A 26,033-nucleotide genomic window follows, 5' to 3' on the forward strand; every position below is an offset into this window, starting at 1 on the left:
CCATTAATGTTGCAGCCCTCAGAACTTTTCTTGGACTGGTCTCCTATTGCAGACAGTGGATTCATGCTGTCTCTGTTTTAATGCAGCCCCTCTATGACTGTCTTACTCCAACACCTTTTGTACTAACACCAGAGGCAATAGACTGTTTTTATTCTCTCAAAAACCGTATTTTGGCCGCTCCAGCTTTGGGTACCCCTAATTATGAGCTCCCATTTACTCTGTACCTTCATGAACAAGCTGGACATGCAGCAGGAGTTTTAACTCAAACACACGGTGATAATCAGAGACCTGTTGCCTATTTTAGTGGCAGATTAGATGCGGTAGCCAGAGGTGCACCATCCTGTGTACGTGCTCTGCATGCTGTTGGACTATTACTCCATAAATCCGCAGACATTGTTCTAGATCATCCGCTCACCGTTCTAACACCTCATGATGTCTACACTATATTGAACCAAGTGCAACCCGCTCACCTCTCAGCAGCACGTCATCTCAGGTTACAATGTGCACTGTTAATGCCTCCCAATGTTTCTTTACAGAGGTGTACTACTCTGAACCCAGCAACTTTGTTACCTCTCTCGGATCTAAAGGAGGGGTCAGGTACTGTGCTTTTTAAGGAAGATCCAAGAGAGGAAGTTCCTCATGACTGTGTACAAATGATGGCACAAGAAATGGCTGGTTTACCTACTGTATTTGAACATGAATTACAAAATGCAGATTTTGAATTTTTTGTAGATGGATCCCGTCATCAGGACGATTCAGGTACCTTCCATACTGGATATGCAGTTGTCTCCCTCAATGCAGTAATCAAGGCAGAACCAATGCTCCCACACCAATCGGCTCAAGAGGCCGAATTTAGGGCCCTAACCGAGGCCTGTAAACTAGCGGAAGGTAGTATTGTTAACATTTACACAGATTCTAGGTACGCATTCGGTATATCGCATGATTTTGGTCCCATATGGAAGTCAAGAGGTTTCCTGACGGCAGCAGGACACCCCATTAAGAATGCTGATGCGGTCCAGCAGTTAATTGATGCGCTACAACTACCCAAACAAGTAGCTGTCATAAAGGTAAGAGCACATACCAGACACACCGCCAAGGTAAGCAGAGGAAACGCAATGGCAGATGCAGCGGCAAAAACAGCAGCCTGTAAGCCGCAACAAGGGTCAACAGTACGTCAGCTAAGTGCCCCTAAAAACCCCTTTGAGTCGGAGGACATCTTATCCCAAATGCAGGCTCAGGCTCAAAAGGAGGAGGTTGATAAGTGGTTAAAGGAAGGTGCATGCCTGAATGAAGCAAATGGGGTATGGGGGAAAGGGACACGACGATGCCTTCCAAGGGCACTGTACCCAGCAGCTGCCCAGATACTACATGGGCCGACACACCAATCTAAAACGGGTGTGATGAGTGTGATGCAGAAACATTGGGTGGCACCAGGATTCTTCACCTGTATTGAAAACCTGGTACAAGGGTGCATGATATGTGCTACACATAATCAGGGTAGAGTAGTTAAAACACCACTCAAACACACCCCCCGGCCCCTCTATCCATTCCAGAGACTGCAAATTGATTATATTCAGCTGCCAAAGTCAGGTTCATGGGAATATGTGTTGGTCTGTATTGATTTGTTCTCAGGATGGCCAGAGGCTTTCCCGATTGCCAAAGACACGGCTGCGGCAACCGCAAAGAAACTGCTTGCGGAGGTGGTCTGCAGGTATGGGGTACCAGAGGTAATTGAGAGTGACAGAGGTACACACTTCACAGGTGAAATAATGAATGAAGTCATGTCAGCTCTAGGAATTCAACAAGCATTCCACACCCCATATCACCCGCAAAGTAGTGGTAAAGTGGAAAGACTGAATGGGACATTGAAATTAAAAATTCAGAAAGCCATGGCTGAGACAGGAAAACCATGGCCGGACTGTTTACCGCTTGCTCTGTTTTCATTAAGATACACGCCTAATAAAAAGACTGGACTCTCCCCATATGAGATATTGTTTGGCAACGTACCCAGCCTAGGGTGTTTCTATCCGCAAGCATTAGAAATGAACAACCATGTGCTAAGTTCCTACGTAAGGGCTTTACACAAAAAGATTAAGCAAGTACATGATAATGTCTTCAGTTCTCTTCCAGATCCAGATCAAGACTCTAGCAGCCATACGCTGCAACCTGGAGACTGGGTGGTTATAAAAAGACACGTGAGGAAAAGCCTAGATCCACGGTTTGACGGACCCTTTCAAGTTCTGCTGACCACAAGTACAGCCGTTAAGCTAGAGGGAAAAGAGGCCTGGATCCACGCATCCCATTGCAAAAAGATACTAGGAGAACCAGCGGACAAAGAATGATGACATTGTTTATACTTACCTGCATACTTACAACCACAGGTGCATGGACTAGGTTGAGCACCACAGATGGAGACGACAATAGATTCATTAAACACCATCTTGCTCTAATCGATGGACTAAAGGAGCAAAACCAGACCATTGCTAACTGTTGGATATGTACACATGCCCCTGTGACGTCCACTAGCATACCCTTTCTCGCTGTTCCAGTCTCATGGGAGGAGATAAACTTTTGGGTGAACTGTTCAGATACTTTGGCCAATAATTCCACACAGAGATTTTCCTTTCTAAATCCCGCAAAGTGGTTTAAAGGTATCGGTGGGTGGTTGGCTGGTATAGTACAAGCTATTTTACAGGTTTTGCTAATGTGTCTTGCGGTTTATTTGGTTTTTAAGCTTTTTCTAATGTGTATTCAGCATTGTACTAAAAGAAAACATAGAGATTCGTATTGATAATTGAAGGAACAAAAGGATGGAATGTTATAGCAGAAGATGAGGCCCCTTAAGTTCAAAAGCCCCATCTATGCTATATAAGTCTGAAAGTTACTTTAGGTCAAAAGAAAAACACCAGCTATAAATGTTCCTTCTTGAATCAATAATGCGTCCTTGCCAGTCATCAGAATGCATCTGATTTAATGTGTCTAATTCAATGTGTCCGATTGAACGTTTCAACATAAGCACGAGAATAGAAGTTAGTCTTTGTGTGCTAAAATTATATAATCAAACCATATATGGTAAATCCGTTTCCTGCCTTCAGGGTGGATATAAAACCCATGCTTTGTAATAAAGTTTAGAGCTTGTTTGACACACATCCTGTCCTGTGTCTCACTCTCTCTCCGATATCGTAATCCAAAGCATAGAAGACTCAGAATGAAGTGACCACAGTATAAACTATGGATGGTATCATTTTCAGCAGTTGCCATGGCTACATCCACAGATATGAATATGTCGCAAATGGAATTATGTTTGTCGTATTTATATTTTTACGACAAAAATATTTTTTATGCCAATTAAACTTCATAAAAATAATCTGATATATTACTGCATTAGTAAATTTGGAATATATACATGTCAATAAGTGTTGACATAGCAAACAGAATCCGAAACCTGAAAAATGGTGCACAATAGAAAAGCATTGTATAGTGTCCTGAGAAATGGTCAGGGTGTGACACTTACAGTGCAGACTGGCCGGGGTGTGCCCCAAAACAAAATCTCCAACTGAGCCCTCCAGATCAGACAGGACCAATGAACTATTGGCATGTGCTGCACATGACATGCCCCTTTAGTTTAGGCTTAAAGGGGTTGTCCGGACTAAATTGATAAGACTTATAAATCCCCCCAACTCAAGCAGTGTGCGCTGTGAGGATTCGACAAGACTGAAGGGTAAGTATGCGTCATGTATACTCCGGCCAGAGCCAGTCCAGTATGCACCGAGGCAGCACCCAGTCTAGTGATTCCCACTCTCCAAACATGCATGTGTCAGGGGGATTCGTAAGTCTCTAGTCACACAGAATGACTGCAGACTTATCATTTTAGACTGGACAATCCCTTAAAGGAGGGATGCTCATTTTGAACATACAGTACAGACCAAAAGTTTGGACACACCTTCTCATTTAAAGATTTTTCTGTATTTTCATGACTATGAAAATTGTACATTCACACTGAAGGCATCAAAACTATGAATTAACACATGTGGAATTATATACTTAGCAAAAAAGTGTGAAACAACTGAAAATATGTCTTTTATTCAAGGTTCTTCAAAGTAGCCACCTTTTGATTTGATGACTGCTTTGCACACTCTAGGCATTCTCTTGATGAGCTTCAAGAGTTAGTCACCGGTAATGGTTTTCACTTAACAGGTGTGCCCTGTCAGGTTTAATAAGTGGGATTTCTTGCCTTATAAATGGGGTTGAGACCATCAGTTGTATTGTGCAGAAGTCTGGTGGATACACAGCTGATAGTCCTACTGAATAGACTGTTAGAATTTGTATTATGGCAAGAAAAAAACAGCTAAGTAAAGAAAAACGAGTGGCCATCATTACTGTAAGAAATGAAGGTCAATCAGTGCGAAAAATTGGGCAAACTTTGAAAGTGTCCGCAAGTGCAATTGCAAAAAGCATCAAGCGCTACAAAGAAACTGGCTCACTTGAGGACCGCCCCTGGAAAGGAAGACCAAGAGTCGCCTCTGCTTCTGAGGATAAGTTTATCCGAGTCACCAGCCTCAGAAATTGCAGGTTAACAGCAGCTCAGATTAGAGACCAGGTCAATGCCACACAGAGTTCTAGCAGCAGACACATCTCTACAACAACTTTTAAGAGGAGACTTTGTGCAGCAGGCCTTCATGGTAAAATAGCTGCTAGGAAATCACTGCTAAGGACAGGCAACAAGCAGAAGAGACTTGTTTTGGCTAAAGAACACAAGGAATGGACATTAGACCAGTGGAAATCTGTGATTTGGTCTGATGAGTCCAAATTTAAGATCTTTGGTTCCAACCACCGTGTCTTTGTGCAAAGCAGAAAAGGTGAACGGATGGACTCTACATGCCTGGTTCCCACCGTGAAGCATGGAGGAGGAGGTGTGATGGTGTGGGGGTGCTTTGCTGGTGACACTGTTGGAGATTTATTCAAAATTGAAGGCATACTAAACCAGCATGGCTACCACAGCATCTTGGAGCAGCATGCTATTCCATCCGGTTTGCGTTTAGTTGGACCATCATTTATTTTTCAACAGGACAGTGTCCCCAAAGACACCTCCTGGCTGTGTAAGGGCTATTTGACCAATAGGAAGAGTGATGGGGTGCTACGCCAGATGACCTGGCCTCCACAGTCACCAGACCTGAACCCAATCGAGATGGTTTGGGGTGAGCTGGACCGCAGAGTGAAGGCAAAAGGGCCAACAAGTGCTAAGCATCTCTGGGAACTCCTTCAAGATTGTTGGAAGACCATTTCCGGTGACAACCTCTTGAAGCTCATCAAGAGAATGCCAAGAGTGTGCAAAGCAGTCATCAAAGCAAAAGGTGGTTACTTTGAAGAACCTAGAATATAAGACATATTTTCAGTTGTTTCACACTTTTTTGTTAAGTATATAATTCCACATGTGTTAATTCATAGTTTTGATGCCTTCAGTGTGAATGTACAATTTTCATAGTCATGAAAATACAGAAAAATCTTTAAATGAGAAGGTGTGTCCAAACTTTTGGTCTGTACTGTATATGACATATTCACATAATATTCCAAAAATGTCTAGAAGAGGTTGTTGCAATCACTAAAATCTGCACCTATATCCAAAATAGATTCCCCCTCCTCCCCACCGCCATCTAACATGGTGCTGCAGACAATATGGAAGTTCTTAAGATAGTTAAGCATAGTTACTCAAACTCCTTTAAGCGAATGTAGAAAGCTACACATGTGCCTCCATCTCTTCATTCCCAGCGGCCGCAGCACCAGGCAATGTGAGGGTCTACGGACTTTCATCGTCAAGACATATAAGCAATATTTTGTGGATATGTGATGTGTAAGATGTGATTACCCCTTCAAGAGATTGTCATGCTGTTTACTTTTTATTCGTTCTAGTGATCAATGGCAATCCATTTCACAAGATTATATTCAAGAAAAATAGAATATTGCTACACAATGATATATATGTAATGCCTGGCCTTATTGTAAGCACATTGGTGTTGTTAATGATATTTATCATTGCTATTCATAAAGAGAGCAAAAAGCCAGAAAGCTTACAGGATAGCCCTACTCCAGTCCATGAGCTTCATTCCTGCACAGATTCTCTACTCATAAAAAAGGGGAACAGACCAACCTGGAATGAGCCTCTTACTTACTTGGGCCTCTATATATATATATATATATATATATATATATATATATATATATATATATATATAAATTTTAATTGCTACAGCACAAGATAAGACGTTACAGAGTAACACATAGTTCGACAGATACCAAGAGGTGTGAGATCCCTGCTTTCAAGCTTACAATCTATGAGGAAGTATGGGTAACTCAAAGGATAAAAGGTTAAAATTATAAAGCGGTTGTCATGTAAGGTGCAGCCATCAGTATAATAAATAGGCACATTCAAATAACTCTGCATGAACCGGTCACCAACCAGTACAAATAAAGGTCCAAAGTGTTACTCAATGTATGGATGAGAACACGGGATGGTCAGTTGGATTAGGGAGGTGAAGTGATAGGCTAGTGTGAAGAAATGTGTTTTTAGGGCTTGCGTGAAACTATGGATACTGGAAATTGGCCGGATAGTGTAGGGTAGTGCATTCCAGAATATTGGTGCAGCACAAGAAAAGTCCAGGAAATGGGAGTAGGAGGTTTGAATTACACAGGATGTTAGTCTTAGGTCGTTAAGAGAATGAAGAAGACGGGTAGGGTGAATAAATAATTTTTACAACCCTATCTGAATTAAAATAGTGCTTCGAAGAGAAGATCATTAAATTATGACACTAGCACAGCATGGGATATTGTTAGTTGTCTTCAATGGAGACAAGAACAGAATAACAGGATCCTGGAGCCATAGTTAAGGATTTCTTTGAGAAATTGCTCTAACAGCTCTGCCTTTTGTAGACCAAGGGATGACCTTTAAGTACAGTATCAACAACAACAAAAGCGCTAAAAGGGTAAACCCTAAACAAGGGGACGAGGGCCCGATGATTCACAATGTTCTGTCCTCTACAACAAGAAGTATCATTAGAGTAATTGTCAGCTTCCAATGTTAGTAACGTCATCTACAGGATCTATTAGTGGACTGTTTATCTGATTATTTTCTCTGCAGATCTGGGAAAACATTTTTATGACTTCACTTGGCTTCCACATTAATTCCTATCAATTGCTTATAACACTCTTTTATGAAAATGAAATAATTGCTGTATACAGTCCATTAGTGTTCATGGCAACAACAGTTCATTAGTATTCAGACAACACAATGTAGTGCACATTGGTGGCTAATTTAGCACAAGGCATTGCCATGGTACTATTGAAGGTGGCTGAGGAACAGCTGAAATTGCTCAGGTCATTTTGACAACCACCTACACCATATAACGAAAGCCTATAATCCATATAAGTAGGAGTCAGTGTGACTTCCATTAAGGTTCATATTGTCACATTAATGGAATAAACATTGGAACAAAGTTATCAAAACATTTCTATATAATTGGAATATTTTACCTTAGTATCTAAGGGGATCTCATCAATATCAGTTCCTATCACATTTCCAGTATATTTGGCACCTCTGCATAAAGCATTAGTAATGAAGTGATAAAGGCTGGTGATGAATTCATTTAGGGTTGGGGGCACAGGTGATAAATGTTCATTAACAGGATGCAAGGGAAGCAAAAAATAGACATTAATTCTTTTGATGACTTATATTTTACATATCTATTCATTTATGAAGATGTACAGGTATTTCAATGGTATCCGTGAAGTGATGTCGCCAGGTAAGCTTGAGTCTTTTACTAAATTACACATATTTTATAGAATAATTTGAACACGGTGTGGTCAGAACATAATGTTATTCTGTCGTGGGAGTTGGCTGACAGCTTAGATTAGTATCTCAATTTTTTTATGATTCAATGGGACCAATTTCTCAAAGCTTTAACTACAGAATTCTGCCGTAAAAGTTTTGAAAAGTTGCAAAATTTAGGCACCTAAATTTTGCAACTGTTGGCGTCTTCACACCAGTTTCTACCAGCATGGTGAGCAATGCTCGTCAAATTTAAAGGCGTTCAATATGCCACAAATCTTACTCCAGTGGTGGTTAGAGTAGGATTTGTAGAGAAGTGTACACATAGGTTTATGCTTATCTGACACTCCTGATTCATGAAGAGGCATACACCTTCATGAATCAGGTGTGTCTGACTCCAGCATGTGCTCTCATCAAGACCAGAGTGAACAACGTAGTCTTGATGAGATCAATATGCCTGAAAATTGGAGTTTGGAAAAAGATTAACTAGAATTTCATAAAGATAAGACAAACATTTGTTTACATTGCTTATCCCCAACAAAAGGGATACACATATGGAATAGGTGATTCTATAGTATAGGGCTAAGTCAGGAGTCATGGCAAGATCACAGAATGGTGTTCATAGCATGATGGTTAACTTGGTCAATTTGTGCAACTGTTGCATTTGTGCAACTGTTGCATGATCTGTGGACATACAGGACTTGAACAGATACACACTTTCTATGTTTTAAATTCACCAGCCATAACTACAGCAAAGAGACATGGAGTATGTTACTTATGGGTTCGGATCAGTTGACACCTTGAAACCTTGGGTCCATTAGTCCCGTAGGACATTAGAGTATAATTGCAAAATGCTTGTAAAAACAAGCAACTTTTCAATTTACCTTTTATTATAAATCCTCTTTGATCTAAAAAACGTAGGGATTGTTAATCATATTGTATGTTACTTGTTGTCTAGGAAAGGAGCATGAACTACTTGCAGGCTCTATGCTGTGAGCCTGCAATTGCCGCTCTGAAGCTGGCCACATTGATTGATCTGAATAACTTTAGTGTCCCTGTGTTTCTCCCATGTTACAGAGGAGAATCTACCTCTGCTGGCAGCATGGGAGACCACTTAGTGTGGACTAAGGCCATGATCATGCCACTTGTCTGAGCTATCAAACACTAGAAGCCCACCACCTCTATCAACTAGGAAATCAGGAGGCAAAAATGCAGTGAGCTACTATAATAAGAAGATGAGACAAACATTTTAAAGGGAACCTGTCACCTGAAAGAAACGCAATTAACCTGCAGATATGGGGTTAATCTGCAGGTTAATAGCGTTGTTAACCTGCTTGGCGCCCTCACTCAGACCCACACTTCTGGGAGGAAATTAACTTTATTACCCCTGTGTTCCGGTTTCAGTCACCGGTGTAGCACCACTGCTGGTTCAGTCACCTCTCTGTATATAGTTAGTGGCGGCTGTAACCCCACCTTGGTGGTGACTGACAGCCGGCACCAATACTGAGCCACTGTCAGTCAGTGCTGAGGGTTGCCCCTTGACTGAATCTGCAATGCTGCTGGGGGGGGAATAAAGTTAATTTCCTCTTGGCAGCATGGGTCTAAGTGCCAGAGTCAGGCATCTTCAGAACACTATTAACCTGCAGATTAACAAAATATCCGCAGGTTAATAGTGTTTTCTTCAGATGACAGGATCACTTTAAGTGAGGGCTCTTTCTTTCAGACTCCACCTTAGAAGTAATTTCTGCTTGGAAGATCTTTATATCAATTTCTGTAAAATGTAACTGTACTTTTTTGACATGTCATAGAGACACTTCATAAATTTTCATTGGTGATCAGTAGATCTGATCAGTAGAACAGAGAGGAAAAATCACTCAGCCAAAAGTTTGTGTCCTTTGAGACAAATGATGACCTTAATAAAAAAAAAATCTATAGCACCCATCTTCAGAGTCAAAAGAGTGTCAGCTTTTACATTTCAGCGATTGATGGTCTTGATACCTGGAGATCCTCACCCATTTTTTCAATGTCTCAAACATTTTTAGATAGTTCTTCTTTACAGCTACAGACTGTAAGAATGGTAGATAAATTGATACTTACTTTATAGCACTTTATAAGCATAAATAAGAGAAGCACAGATGACTTCTCTACTTATAAAATAATAAAGAGGTGGCGTACAACTCTTGTGTACATTTCTGATGTGAACTCAGGATGGGGCATCTGGAGAACAGCAGTGCCTCCAGCAATTCAATCTCTTCTAGACACTACTACTGCACTGGTGTATGATCAAGATCTTGAAGTAAGTGCTAACAAGCAAAGAATTCACCCTTACGATTTTAAACATAATGCAGTAAGAAATGTGATTCTTAAGAGTTCTACGGAAGCCCGTCCACACATTTTACAAACTGTATGTATGTATTATATAATCAAGAAAACTTAGTCATAGTTAAATATTTAACATATAGCAGTATTTTTTTTAAGCTTTTTTAATATATATATATATATTTTTAATAAACTCAACTTTGCCATGAGCATCATACGAGGGTCAGTCAATAAGTAATGCCTCCTATTTTTTTTCTCCTTAAATTAGGTAGTTATGTTAAATATTCGAATTTGGCACAATTCCTCAAACCTTCTTCTCCAATCCACAGCAATTGCAACTTCCTGCACCAACAGGTGGCAGGACTGTATCCGTTTGCAAAATGGCTGACATCGATGTTCGTATTAGACAACGTTCTGTGATTGAATTCTTGCATGCAGAAGGTGAAACGCCCATTCGAATTCATGAGAGACTGAAAAATGTGTACGGTGATGCAACAGTTGATGTCAGTACTGTTAGACGATGGGTTTGTCTCTGTAACACAGCTGAAGGGCCATCACCGTTGGCTGACAAAATGTGGAGTGGCAGGCCAGTAACCGCAGTGACTCCAAGCAACATTCAGCGAGTCGATGACATCCTTCGTGGTGACCGCCGGGTGACTGCAAATGAATTGTGTGGCATTATCTGCCTCAGTAAAGGCAGTGTGATGAAAATTATAGGACATCTGGGATACAGAAAAGTTTGTGCACGGTGGGTCCCAAGAATGCTTTTTACCATGCTGGAATACATGCCCTTGTTAAACGGTGGACCAAGACTGTGGAAATTGATGGAGATTATATTGAAAAGTGACAAATTAATCGTTAATGTTGTGGTTTTCAACCTATGAAATTGCATTTGAATTTCTTGCCAATTAAAAGGAGAAAAAAAAATAGGAGGCATTACTTATTGACTGACCCTCGTATTTTTATGACTGGAAAGATGGGCTAGCTGTCATTAATTATATTCAAATAACCCCAGGGTAGTCTATGGTTCATCATTGTAAGTTTCTTATGCAAACAATGTATTCAGTAGCTCCCCTTTTTGACTGAAGAGCCACCTGTACATGTATGGCGCATGTCGGAAGCGGGTGTATGGAGCTGCCACTTACCATTGCTGTTTATAACACAATTATTGGATGATCGCATCTTAGGGGGCTAACAAATACAGTAAAAATAAAATGTTTTTAAAAATGTAAAAAAAAAAAAAAAAACCCTAAAAGTTCAAATCACCCCCCCCCCCCTTTTCACATCTATCCCAAAATATTACTAATAATAATAATGATGTCTTACCCTGAAAAAAATAGCTATCACACAGCTATATGGGCCAAAAAATAAAAATGTTACGGGTCTCGGAAAATAGTGACACAACCCAAAAAATGTTTGGGGGGAGAATTTGATATTTTTTTCACCACTAAAATATTAAAAAAACTGGACATGTTGGGTATCACTTTAATCATATTGATGATGAGAATCAAATTGTGAGGTCATTTTTACCTCGAAATGTACACCCTAAAAACAATTCTCAAAGAACAATGTTAGAATTGTATTTTTTTTTTCAAAATTTCACCGCACTTGGAATTTTTTCCCTTTTTCCAGTCTACTATGTGGTAATCTGAATGGTGTCATTCAAAAGTACAACTTGTCTTGCAAAAAACAAACCCCCATCTGTCTATGTAGATGGAAAAAAAAAGTATTATGGCTCTGGGAAAAGGGGAGAAAAATGTGAAAATTGGCCCCGGCGTGAAGGGGATCAACCTTCCCGCTATATGTGTAAGAACTGTACTATATACCAGCAGTATATACAATATAGCATAACATATATATGTATAGAGATTCAAACAATGTGCGACAAATATATATATATTCTGTATTTATCCTACACTCCAAATTCATACTTTTAGGGAATTTAGATTGCAATGATGATAATATCTGTAGACCGCTGTAATAATAGTAATTTATACAGTATATACCATATATATGTATACATATATATAGGCTCTACCACTCACACTTCCTCAATTTGTAATGCGCCATAATGTCAATGTGTTTTCACAGAATACAGGAAGGGCGTCTAGCTGGCCAGATATCGTCTAACAGTGAAATGATGTGCTACTTGCAGTTTATGCTGAACCTGCAAAATAAAATGACAGCCCGAGATCATCGCTCGTAGGCATCTAATAGTAGAACAATTCAACAGTGAAATTTCAGACCTTTGTATTGTGTAGTTTTACCTACAGCTAAATATATATTTACAAAAAAAATGGAGAAATATCCAGCAAGACATGGCTATTATTCATAAGATCCCAGGAAAGCAGCTGGGAAAAAAAACTCAATATTTTCCCAGTTTTTTGCACTAAGTGTTTGGTTTCTTTAAAGTCCAGATGTATTTTGTTTTCAGGACTTAGCTTCATTTTGGAAATTGTTGAAGGCACATTGTATTGCTCTTGTGATAGAGGTAAATCATAATGGGAACAATTAAATAGTTTTAGTACGTATTGACAAAGTTGGCGAGGAAAACGATCCATGTCCTGAGGATATTACTACTGTGTGCTTTTATAGGCGTTTCTTTAACCATTTCATGACCATGACCTTGAGATTTTCCTTTTTTCGTGCATTCATTTTTTCCTCCCCTTACTCCAAGAGCCATAACTTTTTTATTTTTCCATCCCCATAGCCATATGAGGGCTTTTTTTTTTTTTCTGTGATGAGTTGTACTTTTGAATGACACCATCCATTTTATCATGTGATGCACTGGAAAGAAGAAAAAAAAAATCCAAGTGCGCTGTAATTGCAAAACAAGTACAATTCCACAATTGTTTTTTGGGTTTTTAATTTACCATGATTACTTTATGGTAAAACTGACTGGGCAATATGATTCTCCAGGTCTTTATGAGTTTGCAGATACCAAACATGTATAGGTTTTTTTTAAAAAAAAACCTTGCACTTTTAAGTTTTTATTGTTTTCATTTCTTTTTTTTACTTTTTTTTTTACTTTTTTACTATTTTTAATAACCAGCCAGGAGAAAGCAGACAGCTGTTAGCTGGTCTTATTATGCTGAGAAGGGGCCAATATCCATGGACCTTCCCAGCCTATTAATATCAGCCCCTAGCTATCTGCTTTGCCTTTGCTGGTTATTAGAAATGGTGGAACCCTTAAAAAATGACGTGGGATCCCTCCTATTTTTAATAATCAGCTAAGGAAAAGCAGACAGCCGGGGGCTGATATTAATAGGCTGGGAATAGGCATGTACAGTCATATGAAAAAGTTTGGGCACCCCTATTAATCTTAAGCTTAATGTTTTATAAAAATTGGTGTTTTTGCAACAGCTATTTCAGTTTGATATATGTAATAACTGTTGGACACAGTAATGTTTCTGCCTTGAAATGAGGTTTATTGTACTAACAGAAAATGTGCAATCTGCATTCAAACAAAATTTGACAGGTGCATAAGTATGGGCACCCTTATCATTTTCTTGTTTTAAATACTCCTACCTACTTTTTACTGACTTGCTAAAGCACTTTTTTTGGTTTTGTAACCTCATTAAGCTTTGAACTTCATAGCCAGGTGTATGCAATCATGAGAAAAGCTACTTAAAGTGGCCACTTTGCAAGTTGTTCTCCTGTTTGAATTTCCTCTGTAGAGTGGCATCATGGGCTCCTCAAAAAAAACTGTCAAATGATCTGAAAACAAAGATTATTCAACATAGTTGTTCAGGGGAAGGATACAAAAAGCTGGCTCAGAGATTTAACCTGTCAGTTTCCACTGTGAGAAACATAGTAAGGAAATGGAAGAACACAGTGACAGTTCTTGTTAAGGCCAGAAGTGGCAGGCCAAGAAAAACATCAGAAAGGCAGAGAAGAAGAATGGTGAGATCAGTCAAGGACAATCCTCAGACCACCTCCAGAGAGCTGCAGCATCAACTTGCTGCAGATGGTGTCACTGTGCATCGGTCAACTATACAACGCACTTTGCACAAGGAGAAGCTGTATGGGAGAGTGATGCGAAAGAAGCCGTTTCTGCAAGCATGCCACAAACAGAGTCCGCTGAGGTATGCAAAAGCACATTTGGAGAAGCCAATTTCTTTTTGGAAGAAGGTCCTGTGGACAGATGAAACCAAGACTGAGTTTTTTGGTCATACAAAAAGGCGTTATGCATGGTGGCAAAAAAAACACAGCACTCCAAGAAAAACACTTGCTACCCACAGTAAAATTTGGTGGAGGTTCCATCATGCTTTGGGGTTGTGTGGTCAATGCTAGCACTGGGAATCTTTTTAAAGTTGAGGGACGCATGGATTCCACTCAGTATCAGCAGATTCTTGACAATAGTGTTCAAGAATCAGTGATAAAGTTGAAGTTACGCAGTGGATGGATCTTTCAGCAAGACAATGATCCAAAACACCGCTCCAAATCTATTCAGGCATTTATGCAGAGGAACAATTGCAATGTTCTGGAATGGCCATCCCAGTCCCCAGACCTGAATATCATTGAACATCTGTGGGATCATTTGAAGAGGGCTGTCCATGCTCATCGACCATCAAACTTAACTGAACTGGAATTGTTTTGTAAAGAGGAGTGGTCAAAAATACCTTCATCTAGGATCCAGGAACTCATTAAAAGCTACAGGAAGCGACTAGAGGCTGTTATTTTTGCAAAAGGAGGATCTACTAAATATTAATGTCACTTTTCTGGTGAGGTGCCCATACTTATGCACCTGTCAAATTTTGTTTGAATGCAGATTGCACATTTTCTGTTAGTACAATAAACCTCATTTCACGGCAGAAACATTACTGTGTCCAACAGTTATTACATATATCAAACTGAAATAGCTGTTGCAAAAACACCAATTTTTATAAAACATTAAGCTTAAGATTAATAGGGGTGCCCAAACTTTTTCATATGACTGTATATTGCCCCCTTCTCACCCTAATAAGACCAGCTCTTTGCACATCTAATGGATGTGATAGGACTGGAGGTGCCCACAGCCTTAATGCTTGTAGATTGGCTGCACTGCAACTTTTTCACCAAGCTGTATTAGGATGCCAAAAGTAAACATTAACATGGGCATACAGTAAAAAGTTCATGTTTGGGGTTCGGTACTGGACATTAGGTGACTGGTACAAACCTCAAACTTTACAGTTCAGATTCGCTCATCCCTACATATGAGGATTCACAAGCCTGCAGTCAAATAGAGTGACTGCAGACTTGTAGTTTTAGGCTGGACAACCACATTAAACAGCATACATGTAACATAAAATATGTAACTAGGTCTGTAAATATAAAAAACAATACTGGACAGTTGTATATAGTGTACAACTATTGTAATGCATTGTATAAATAGGAGGTTGCGTCTTTTTCCATTGTGGTTGTGCATGTCACTTAGCCATTGACTTATTCTTGTGTCAGGAGAGATCTGAAAAAAAGAGCTTAAAATGTGGTCTCAAACCCTGAAATGTATAAATATAGCAAATGTAGCAGTAATGAACTGTAAAATAATAGAGATATTACATGTTTACATATTTCTTAGCTCTAGCAGATTGCTGCTACATCTAAGTGTTCACCTCCACTAGGTATAACACGATAGATGTCTCGCCTGGAGTGTTCAAAAACCTGCTTCTTGCTTCATATATTGTTTGATCATTTCTTTCTTTAAGAATTATTTTAGATAATGTTGTTCAGACTGTTTCTGATAAAAGTTTCATGCAGGTCATAAAAAGTATACAGCATATGTATTTTTTAATGACATTCTCTAATAGTTTCCCCCTATTAATGTCAACAGTGTAATGGTTTAATGAAAACATTACAGCTAAAGCAGCTTGAAGTTTATTAACCGCAATGCAAAATAATAATAATAATCTTTATATATATAGCGCCAACATATTCCGCAGCGCTTTACAATTCAAAATTTACGACTGCCTTCTCATGTGATATCTCCCGAATGTGACTGTTATTTCTGCATCCTTATAATTTATATCATATATTGATCATATCAATATGAGTGAGGAAACCATAATGAAAAGGTAGTAAACATTGCAATAACTAAAGAAAATTTCAGAAAATTCACATTTGCCTAATGTTCATATCAGTAAAAAATACATCCTAAAGGCTCTTTCCAACATCCATGATCATCGGTTCGATCTCGGATCTCAATGCACGGACTGACTGCGCGTCTCTTGACCGAAGCGTGATAGTCTCATAGAAATATATGGAAATGTCACGCTCGGGTCGGGAGACGTGCGGCCAGTCCTTGCATTGCTATCCGAGATAGAACCGATGATCATCATTGACGTCTCAAAGAACCCTAAGAGCAAATTAATCATTCATTCAATGCCATTGCAAGAGATGTGTGAGCTGGGAACACCATTGATTGCTAGTATAAAAATTGGCTTTGGCTTTGAGCTGGGAGATTTTCCGATCCTCACTCTGTGACAGTAGAGTTGTCCCATTAATATCATGCTATAAATTGTATAAAGGTGAACCTTCATTTTAATATTCATAGGGTTTTTAATCTATACATTAATTTTCCATCTGTACATTGGGAGGAAGATTTTATAGGTGTGCAATTACATTGACGTTATCTCAATTCCTATGGGCTCTCAGAGAACTGTATGCATAGATTTTAAATGAGTAATATTCAGACATACTCTGCAGATATTTCCATCCTTACCTTTCAGCAATTTTCGTTAAGGACTCGATTTCTCAAAGTACAAATTCAAAACAATATTGTGATGTACTATCGAAATCACGACAGGCTGCAATACCCTTCACAACCTCTGGGTGTCCACCTAGACACATAAACCATAAACATCTTCCAACAGAGTATCAAAAAATATAAATTTTCTTTTAAGATGGTCATTTTATGCCACACGTCATAGCATATAAGGAACGCAGAGGCTACTATTCTTCCATACCTTAGTATAATTACTCTCCATAACATCCTTGCTTTTCTACACATTGTCAATTTTAGCTGAGTGATCTGAAGGAAAAAGCCGATTATAATGCTTTTATTTCTGTTCCTTAAAAGCTTTGTTTTTGCATTAACACAAAACAACAATACTCACACTTACATGCCATCCAAGTTAGCTAAAAATAAAAGTTCCTCTAAAAATGCCAAAAACAACATTTTACAAGAACTTGTCAAACCTTACAATGAATTTGAAGATGAGACCTCCTGCTACGAAACTGAGACTTAATAAGCAGAAAATGCTCTCTAGATGATGAGCTGGAGCTTTCCCATGATGCTGATCTGCCACTTCAATATCTAACCTATTGATATCATTATCGTTATGCTTTATAAGACCTTCTGCAACTATGACCTGCCCTGTCAAGTCATTTCTTCCAGCAAATTGCGCTATATTGTCTGTTAATACTATTACATATAATCTTTCAAGACCAATTAGGTAGCGGAAGGATGAAATAATTAATTCCGTGTTTCACTGCAAATGGAATGACACATGTACAATCTCATCTGCGTTGGCGCTTAACTATCAACTTTAAATAGAAAGAAATAGGATTTTTATTATGAACGTATTAGAAAATGTGTAGCAGAGTTTCTACATATAGAATTGAATGTTGCTATTACCAATTAAGGTCTAAGCGTAGAGGCGGACATAGTCAAAAAGGGGCCCTATACAAGGCATTACAAAGTGCCTTCATATGTGAGTTCTGGGTAAAACCTACTGGGCCAGTAGGACATGGAGCATGATTGCCCTCTTCATGACCATTCAATGAGTCATTTCTGTTTTAGAAAAAATCATCATTAGCAAAGACGATGGGACTAACCTTAACTGGATAGTCTTTCTCATTGACCAAGGACTCTAAAATGTTACATTTTAAACTCTTCCTCCATAGTCCTAAAAGTTCATCTATCTGGCTTTTTTTATTCATTATATACTAATTAAAACCCTTTTAAAAATGTGTCCCAATGGGGATATCACCCAATTCTAGTACATTCCCACAAAATACAACTGATTTTTGTGGGGTAAGCCAAAGTAGAGGGCTGAGAAAAGGTAAAAAAATACATATACTCCCTTATCCACTTACCTTTATGGTCACTCCAGCTGCTCCTGGCCTGCTGTCTGGTCTTTTGCACCTCTGTTGCACTCCATCTCTCGCCTAGTATTCACTCTGAGTCAGTGCTTCCGGCCATGAGCAGTCCCCAAAGTTCACTGCATATGCTCTGGGACCTACTTGTGGCCGGAAGTCCTGGCCTAGAGTGAATACAAGCCACTGTGTGTGCAAGGATCCCCAAGGCCTGCTTGCAGCTGGAAGCTCCTGCTCAGAGATAACACTGGGCCAGAGATGCTGTTTGACAGAAGCACAAAGGACCAGACTGCGGTCAATGAGTAGTAGATACTGTCAGAAAGTTGAGTGGTGAGGTAAGTATGGTTTTTCTTTTTTACATTTTGTCGGCTGGTCACCTCTCCACCAACACCATTGCTCTTATCCTGCTTTCTGGTCCTTTACCACTACACATCTCCAGCTTGGTGTCCAGTCTACACTGGGGCTCCTGGCCCGGAGCAGCCCTGAAGTTAACTGAACATGCACAGTAAACTCCAGGCCTTGCTCGCAGTAGAAAGCCCAGACCTAGAGTGATAACCAGGCCAGAGATGCGGCACGACAGAGGCGAAGAGGAACTGACAGCAGGCAAGTAGCAGCCGGGGCATCCGTAGAGGTGAATGGTTTGGTGAGTATGAGAGGGGAAATCGGATTTACAGTAAAATTTGCACAATTTGACGAATTCAAATTTTGCCAGATCCGTTCCTTTCTAATGTCCTTATAATATATGGAAGTCTTGAGTCCACCAGAATGGGAAATACTCATTTGGGGATTTTTAATGTTGCATAAGAAACAGGGGTTGATTTAACGAAACCCCCCCCCCTTACGTTTCTAAAATAAACCAGTAAATGCCAATGTAGTGAAGATGTGTATTTAAAAGCTCTCTGAGAAATCCTGGATTTATTAATTAGCAATAACAAAATAGCCGTCAGGCCCCTACGTTGCACCATGGCTTAGCAGGTAAAGAAATCATTTTTTGAACTGCACCAGTTGACAATAAAAAGGGCAGAATACACATCATAAAAAAGTGCACATTAAATGTAATTTTCACCATTAATAAAACTGGAGTGATGGCTCTTGGTTTGGTCATTGCTTGTTGTTGACTCGAAAATGTATAGTTTATGAAGTTAGAAACATCATACTTGTATGTTTCTTTTTTTTATAAAAGTGAATTCAAAAGGTGCATTCTGCTATTTCACATAAAAATAACAATGTGTGAAAGGGAGTTACTGTGAATGCTTTTGTCATCATTGTCAGCAAAGCAGAAAGTTAAAAGCATTCACTGTTTAGTAGAGATACATATGTCCTTGAGGTGGGTCACTTCACTCAGCATACTGGAGAATTTGGATCTTTGGAGCGGAGGCAATACTAAAACAAATAAAACTACAGACTATATGGACGGAAAAATAATGAAAGGTGCAGAAAGCACATCAAAATCAGAAGTGCATTTAATGCAGATGGAAGATGACTGGTAGCACGAGCAAAATGCCAAAGAGTGGTTTATATACCTTGTGAGGGAAAATAACAGGGCACAAAGCAAAGATTGTTTCATGAAGTCACAGTGAAAATACACACAAATACAAACACACACAGTACAATCAGTTTTATAGAGAATATCTTACAACTCTCATTTATTATTATGGTTTTCTGATAAATTTTACTTGCAATACCATGCCAAACCACACGGTGTGCTGTTAAAGGGAATCACAGACTATACAAAGCACAAAAGATTAGACAGCCCTATTTTTTTAGGTGGACTAACGCTCCCAATTGTATTGATCCTGGAGAAAGTAATGGAATGGCACTCCAGTATTTTAGTATGCCTCACGTAATTTGCATTGAATGAATTACATATCATTTATAAGGTGTCGTTGAAACATTTTGGAACATATTGGGTAATAAAAGCCCTTCAAACCATTGCAGAAGACAGTTAAGGCCAGAGATAATGCTAAAGGGTTTTTGCAATCTAAAATATTGCACTAAATCATGCGCTGTATATTACCAGTGCTATAATCTATGTAACTCACATATTAAATATAACTCAAAGATTATTAATATACTGGTGTGCTGTTTACATATAAGTGTATATATTCAAGTGGAATTAAATTCTTCAATTATATTCACCAAAATGTGGATCTTTTGTAATTTGGTTCCGCACAAATTTAACAAAGTGGCCGCTACTGGCCACCATTTTTCTGAACCATAAAGGGCCATCAAAAAGTTAAACAATAGAAAAAATACTTATACTCACTTTACCACTAAAGTCTCCCCTCCTCACCATTAACAATCTGGTCTTCATTGCATCTTCTTATCACCGCCATGAGCGGTCAAAGCACCTCTCGTCCTAGTTTGGGACTGACTACTCTCATGAGGCCAGGGAAGGTTCTGCGCATGTACGTGGAAGGTAACTGCACAAGTTGTGATGTTATAATGATGTGACCTTTTGTGTGAAAGTCTCGGCCTATCGTGTGGAAGCCCGGGATTTCAGCTCTCGCGGTGATGAAAAGAAGATGCAACGTGGACTGGACAGGTGATGGTGAAGAGCAAAGGGTCCGGAGAAATGAGCAGTGAGGTGAGAATAAGGAATGCCTTCTTTTATACATCTTATGTTTATTATGCTCTGTGGACTTGTCAGACCCAAGAGCATAATAAAGTATATTACATTTGCGAGAATATCATCCGTATGAGCAGGGAAATTTGAATTTTGCCTTATCCACTCATTTCTAGTGCTGTCATATTTCTATCTTCAGGACTGATATTACTAAGCAATTCCGCCCAGAAGCAAAAAACGCAACATTTCAAAGAGCCATCTACTGGTTTAAATTATTAATATAGAAATGTATTAAACATATAATAATAATATAAAAGATCCTTTATGAACGCGGAGGGTCACTTTTGTAAACCTCTCACTTTTTACATGAATACTGCCATGGCAATCCTACATAATTTGATACCACATTTGGGCAATACACATTTAAAATCAACATGTTAGAGGCTGCCCCTTTTTCAGCATTTTGCATTAGTGAGATATGTTCATATTTAAAAAATCACTCTCATCAGAATCATTATCCTCTTAATATATTGCAGTCATCATATTATATAGCACTGTGTACTTACAATTGCTCATTTCCCCCTTCTACACAGCTAATTCTTCTGTTTTCCATTAGATCTGTGACATCACGTGATTAAAAACTGTCTAGCTGAATCATTCTAAGCTCTATGTAGAAACAGGAGGTCAATTTTCCCTGCATGAGTCATGACCGCAAAATAGATGCAAATTGTTCATTGTTACCAAATATCTTGGAAAATTGGTAAAGAGGAAAGACACCAAGAAATGAATAAGAGCTTTGATCTTGTTGGCCATAATGATGTATGGATTGGGCTGAGTACAAATGATAACATCGACAAGATCATTATAAAGTGACAATCACTTTAGAGTATGTTTCCACATTAAAGAGTTTTGATGTGCTGTAGTTTTTGATGCTAGAAGTGTGGTATAAATGGAAGATATCTATTATAAAAAAAAGACTGAAACTTCTTATTCCCCAGAAAATGACCAATTATTTAAATCAGGTTCTTGTGTAAATTTGTGTTTATTTTTTCGATTTTTTTTTATATTGAAAGCTCTATTAAAAAAATGGAAAACTTGCAAGATCTACACTGACCACTGGGGTTATTTTAGACTCACACTTCCTGTCCTAGTCAGAACCTTCAGCAGTCTATTATCAGAGGTTTTATTACTATGACAAGTAAAACTTCTATATGCAGCTGGTAACAGGATTCACATCCAAATTGGCGATGTCACCTGTGAACCTGCGCCTTTTCTCTTCACAGTAATCATTACACTCACTGATTAGATGCTTCAATACAAAATATATGGGTCTGCGTCAGTCTATCGCTGCTAATGTACATGTGAATTTCCAGAAACAATAAAAAGTATGGTTTTCAAAAAATGGACAATGTGAAAAATTGCAATTTTTTTTTCATTTTTTTTTAGATTTGCATTACATTATTTTATTATTTTTCTATGTTCCTTTCTACACCATTGGGTCCTTGATGGAGTTCATTTTGGGACGGATAGATTGAATATTAAATTGTTTGCAATCCTAAATATCGAATTAAAATAATAAAAATATAAAATATGATGGAAATCTGCCAGATCCCATTATAAGTCAATTGAGTTCATCAAGAATAGAGATGAGCGAACCTGTTCATACCAGACAATTATTGTCCAGTGCTAAACATCGAACATGGACTTTCCCCGGAAGTCTGTTGTAATGTTCGGAGTTCCGGGAGAAGTCTGAGAGAGGGAGGGAATTAATTTTACTACTCAAAAGTTTGGTTCCACAATGTTTTCAATGGGGTTTGGGTTCTGGTTCAAGTTCTGGTACCTGAATCAAACTTTGGAATAAAGTTCAGGTTGGGTACCAAAACGTGAACTTCCATGGGTCCGCTCATCCCTACTCAAGATTATTAAGCATCTGCTTGAAAACTAATTTAGCATACTAGACTTATCCAGTGTGGATACCCACCAAGGGCCCTAGCTCAAAAACAATGCCACATAAAATGTAAATGTTGTTGTCATGTATTTTATTTATTTTTATTGACTTGTGCAGTAGTAGCGTTCCCTTAAACATCAGTTATTCAAGCACTTCTTCTTATTGCACTGTATGAGTGTTTGCTTCTCCCCAATAAATAATGAATGATTCCATTGACTTTTATTACTTTACTTCTCATTTCCACATTATAAAAAAAAAAAAAAAGCATTAAGTCAGTTACTCAGGAGACGGAAAAAAAAAAATTCAGTTGATTGAAAAATACTAAAATGCTGTACAGTAGTATTGATTTAGAAAATGACAAATCGTGTGACAATGGCGTTCCGGATGCTATTTGATACGGCGGAGCTGAAGACACATAATATGTCACAATATTGCACCTTCACTACCGACTTAGGGAACATTGAAAACTGATATCCCCCGGCTGCTCACACAGAGACGTCAATACAGAAAAAAAATATATATATAAACTCAAACATTCTACAAAGCTATAGAAAAAGCAGCTTTAAAAGAAAAGGAGAAGAAATTCACCTTCTTAGCAGAACTTTGAAATTCATAATTAAATCCTTTCCCTTGGCTGATCCGCAGTGTGTAACAGGATTCAGCATTGACAGGCAAACGGAAATATATTGTTACAAAGTTATTATTAGTATTTAGAACAACCTTGCCTTGTTTGATAAATGAAACCACATTAATTGGTTTCATTTTTTTTTTTTTTGAAGGAAAGACATATATTCACCAGCGCTTTGCAATATGCAATTAAATAGCTGCAAATGTCAGTTAAAGTAACAGCTCCGCACGGGAAGAATACTGATTACAAGCATTTCATCTCATCAGAGAACTTCTCCTTATAAATAGAATTATTTTTTGAAGACTGTGAGAAGTAACTTGGAGATAAAAGTATGTATGGGAAAAACATAAAATACATTGCCTTATCTTGTCTGCTGACAGATACCATGAATTTCGATTTTTTTTTTCTTTTTTTATGAGGAATGTGCAAGGTCATCAATTTTTGCTCCTGTTTTATGTTATTAATACATTTATGGAGGGAGATCTGTCAGAGAAAATCCTGTTTTCCACAGAGGATTTTGATGACCATGCTTGAGTGCCTTCATGTCAGTATAACCATGAGCAATTGCTACCATGCTAATAGTTTTCCATCTGTTATTCTCTGGTGTACAGCGATTTGATAGGGAGTAAGACAAGACACTCGTAGATGAACACATCCCTTATTTTGGAAGAAAGTGAGAACTCCCTTAGCTATATTCCATTCACTCTAATAAAAGACTGAAGAGAAGGAGATGTAATAATACGCTGGAAAATGCCAGATGTGATAAGGACCCGGAAAGCTTGGAAAGGTCAACTTGATCTATTTTGCCTCTTAGTCTATATTAAAGCAAATATCTATAACTACAAATACAGTTTGCAAGCACAATAAGAAATCTTATTTACTGGGAATATGACAGTGGTGACAGTGAAATGACACATTTATGTGCTCTGTAAATGAAAACTACGGGCAGATTACTCCATATAAAAGACCTATATAGATTTATTGGAGGCATAAAGAAACTAGCGATTTATAAGGATGGGATAACACACACAATAATTTGCCACTTAAAGGTATAGTTACATGCAATTTTATTTTTTTTTCAAGAATTTCTCGCGACTGCCCCGTTCATCTAAATGGGGCTTGCAGAATAAGAGATGTGGATGCTGCAGAAAAATAACATTTGGATATATGGAAAAGATTTACATTCATAAACATTTTTTCAGCAAATTACATATTCGCATCCTGGTCGCAAAAACCACAAGTGACTTTAAGTTCTCCACCGTTACTTGTCATGATTTCAAGGTGCAAATACAGGCGCAGCATGGGAATTACCAGTAATCCATCTGTGTTTCAACTGAATGTATAATAGCAATCCAACTGTTTTTGTGTTACATTACATATAGTAATTATCATATTTTTCAGACTATAAGATGCACTTTTCTCCTCCAAAGTTTTGGAGGAAAGTTGGGGGTGCGTCTTATAGTCTGAATGTATCTTATGTTGATGTGGCTATGGATGGTGGGAGGGAGCAGCAGCGGCGGAGGTGCAGGTCACAGTAGGCAGTAGCCAAGGCTATGGCTAACTCTGTGCCCACTGTTAAAGAAAAAGAATATTCACTGCTCCCCACTCCCATTTGTGACACTTTTGTAGCAGAAGTGATGAGAACTAAAATCAACCAATGAGTTGATCCCCCATGGGAGTGGGGAGCAGTGTATATTCATTTTCCTTAATAGAGGGCACACTGCTGCCCTAGCCGCCGACTTCCTGCAGCTACTTGGCAATCATGTGTACCCACGGCTGCGGCTAATACTGTGCCCACTGTTAAAGAAAAAGAATATCCACTGCTCCCCACATCTATGGGGGATCAACTCATGGGTTGATTTTAGTTCTCATCACTTCTGCTAAAAAAGTGTCACAAATTATGACAGAAATGTACTGCAGTTCATGACTGAGGTTAATTTCTTACGTTGGTGCATACATCCAGTAAATCTTACTTCACTGCACTATTCATCAAGGCTTGATAAATCGGCCACTTGTGTGTGAACTTTTAGCTGTGACTTTTACACCACAGTAGACTGGGGCACTATAAGTGTGGTTGCACCCCCTGTGGGGGCACATATTTCAGCTGGATATTATTCAGAGGATGCATATTCAGCTGAAATGTATTGCAGCCCCAAAATCTGCTGGGTCACTGCACTGGAATACATGCTGCTGACCAATCAGTGGCTGACTGCTGACATCGGCATGCCCGTCACTGGGGGCACATGCAGTGACATCATGTGTCACCATAGTAGGCATGTCAATGTCTGCAGCCGGCTACAGAAGTGGATGCTGTGTGTTGTGGGAGTAGAGGAAGGTGAGAAGAATGTTTTTTTTTAATGTGTTAGATAACAGCGTTATTACATGATGGACCCAAGATGGAGTAAATATGTTTCGGGATTTGGAATCACAATATTATTACAGGATGGGAAATAGAGACATTATTACTGGATGGGACATGGGGACATTATTACTGGATGGGGAATGGAGACATTACTGGATGGGGAATCGGGACATAATTACTGGATGGGTAATTGGGAATTTATAACTTATTGGGAAAGGGGACATTATTACTGGATGGGTGGATAAGGAATGGGGACATTGTCCCAGGAAGGGGTAGATTAGACCTGGAAGAGCGACATATATTACTTGAAGG

At 38.8% G+C, this 26,033-nt stretch overlaps 1 protein-coding gene across 4 annotated transcripts in view; it reads right to left on the reverse strand.

Moving 5' to 3' along the window:
* The window catches only part of PCDH7 (protocadherin 7), a 1,071,285-nt gene that overhangs the window by 411,487 nt on the left and 633,765 nt on the right, over positions 1-26,033 (reverse strand). The gene's annotated exons all lie outside the window — the stretch shown is intronic.

Source organism: Phyllobates terribilis, unplaced genomic scaffold (genome assembly GCF_046119375.1).
Source record: "Phyllobates terribilis strain yellow unplaced genomic scaffold, ASM4611937v1 Scaffold_1__5_contigs__length_1240528914, whole genome shotgun sequence".
Taxonomy (NCBI): Eukaryota; Metazoa; Chordata; class Amphibia; order Anura; family Dendrobatidae; genus Phyllobates; species Phyllobates terribilis.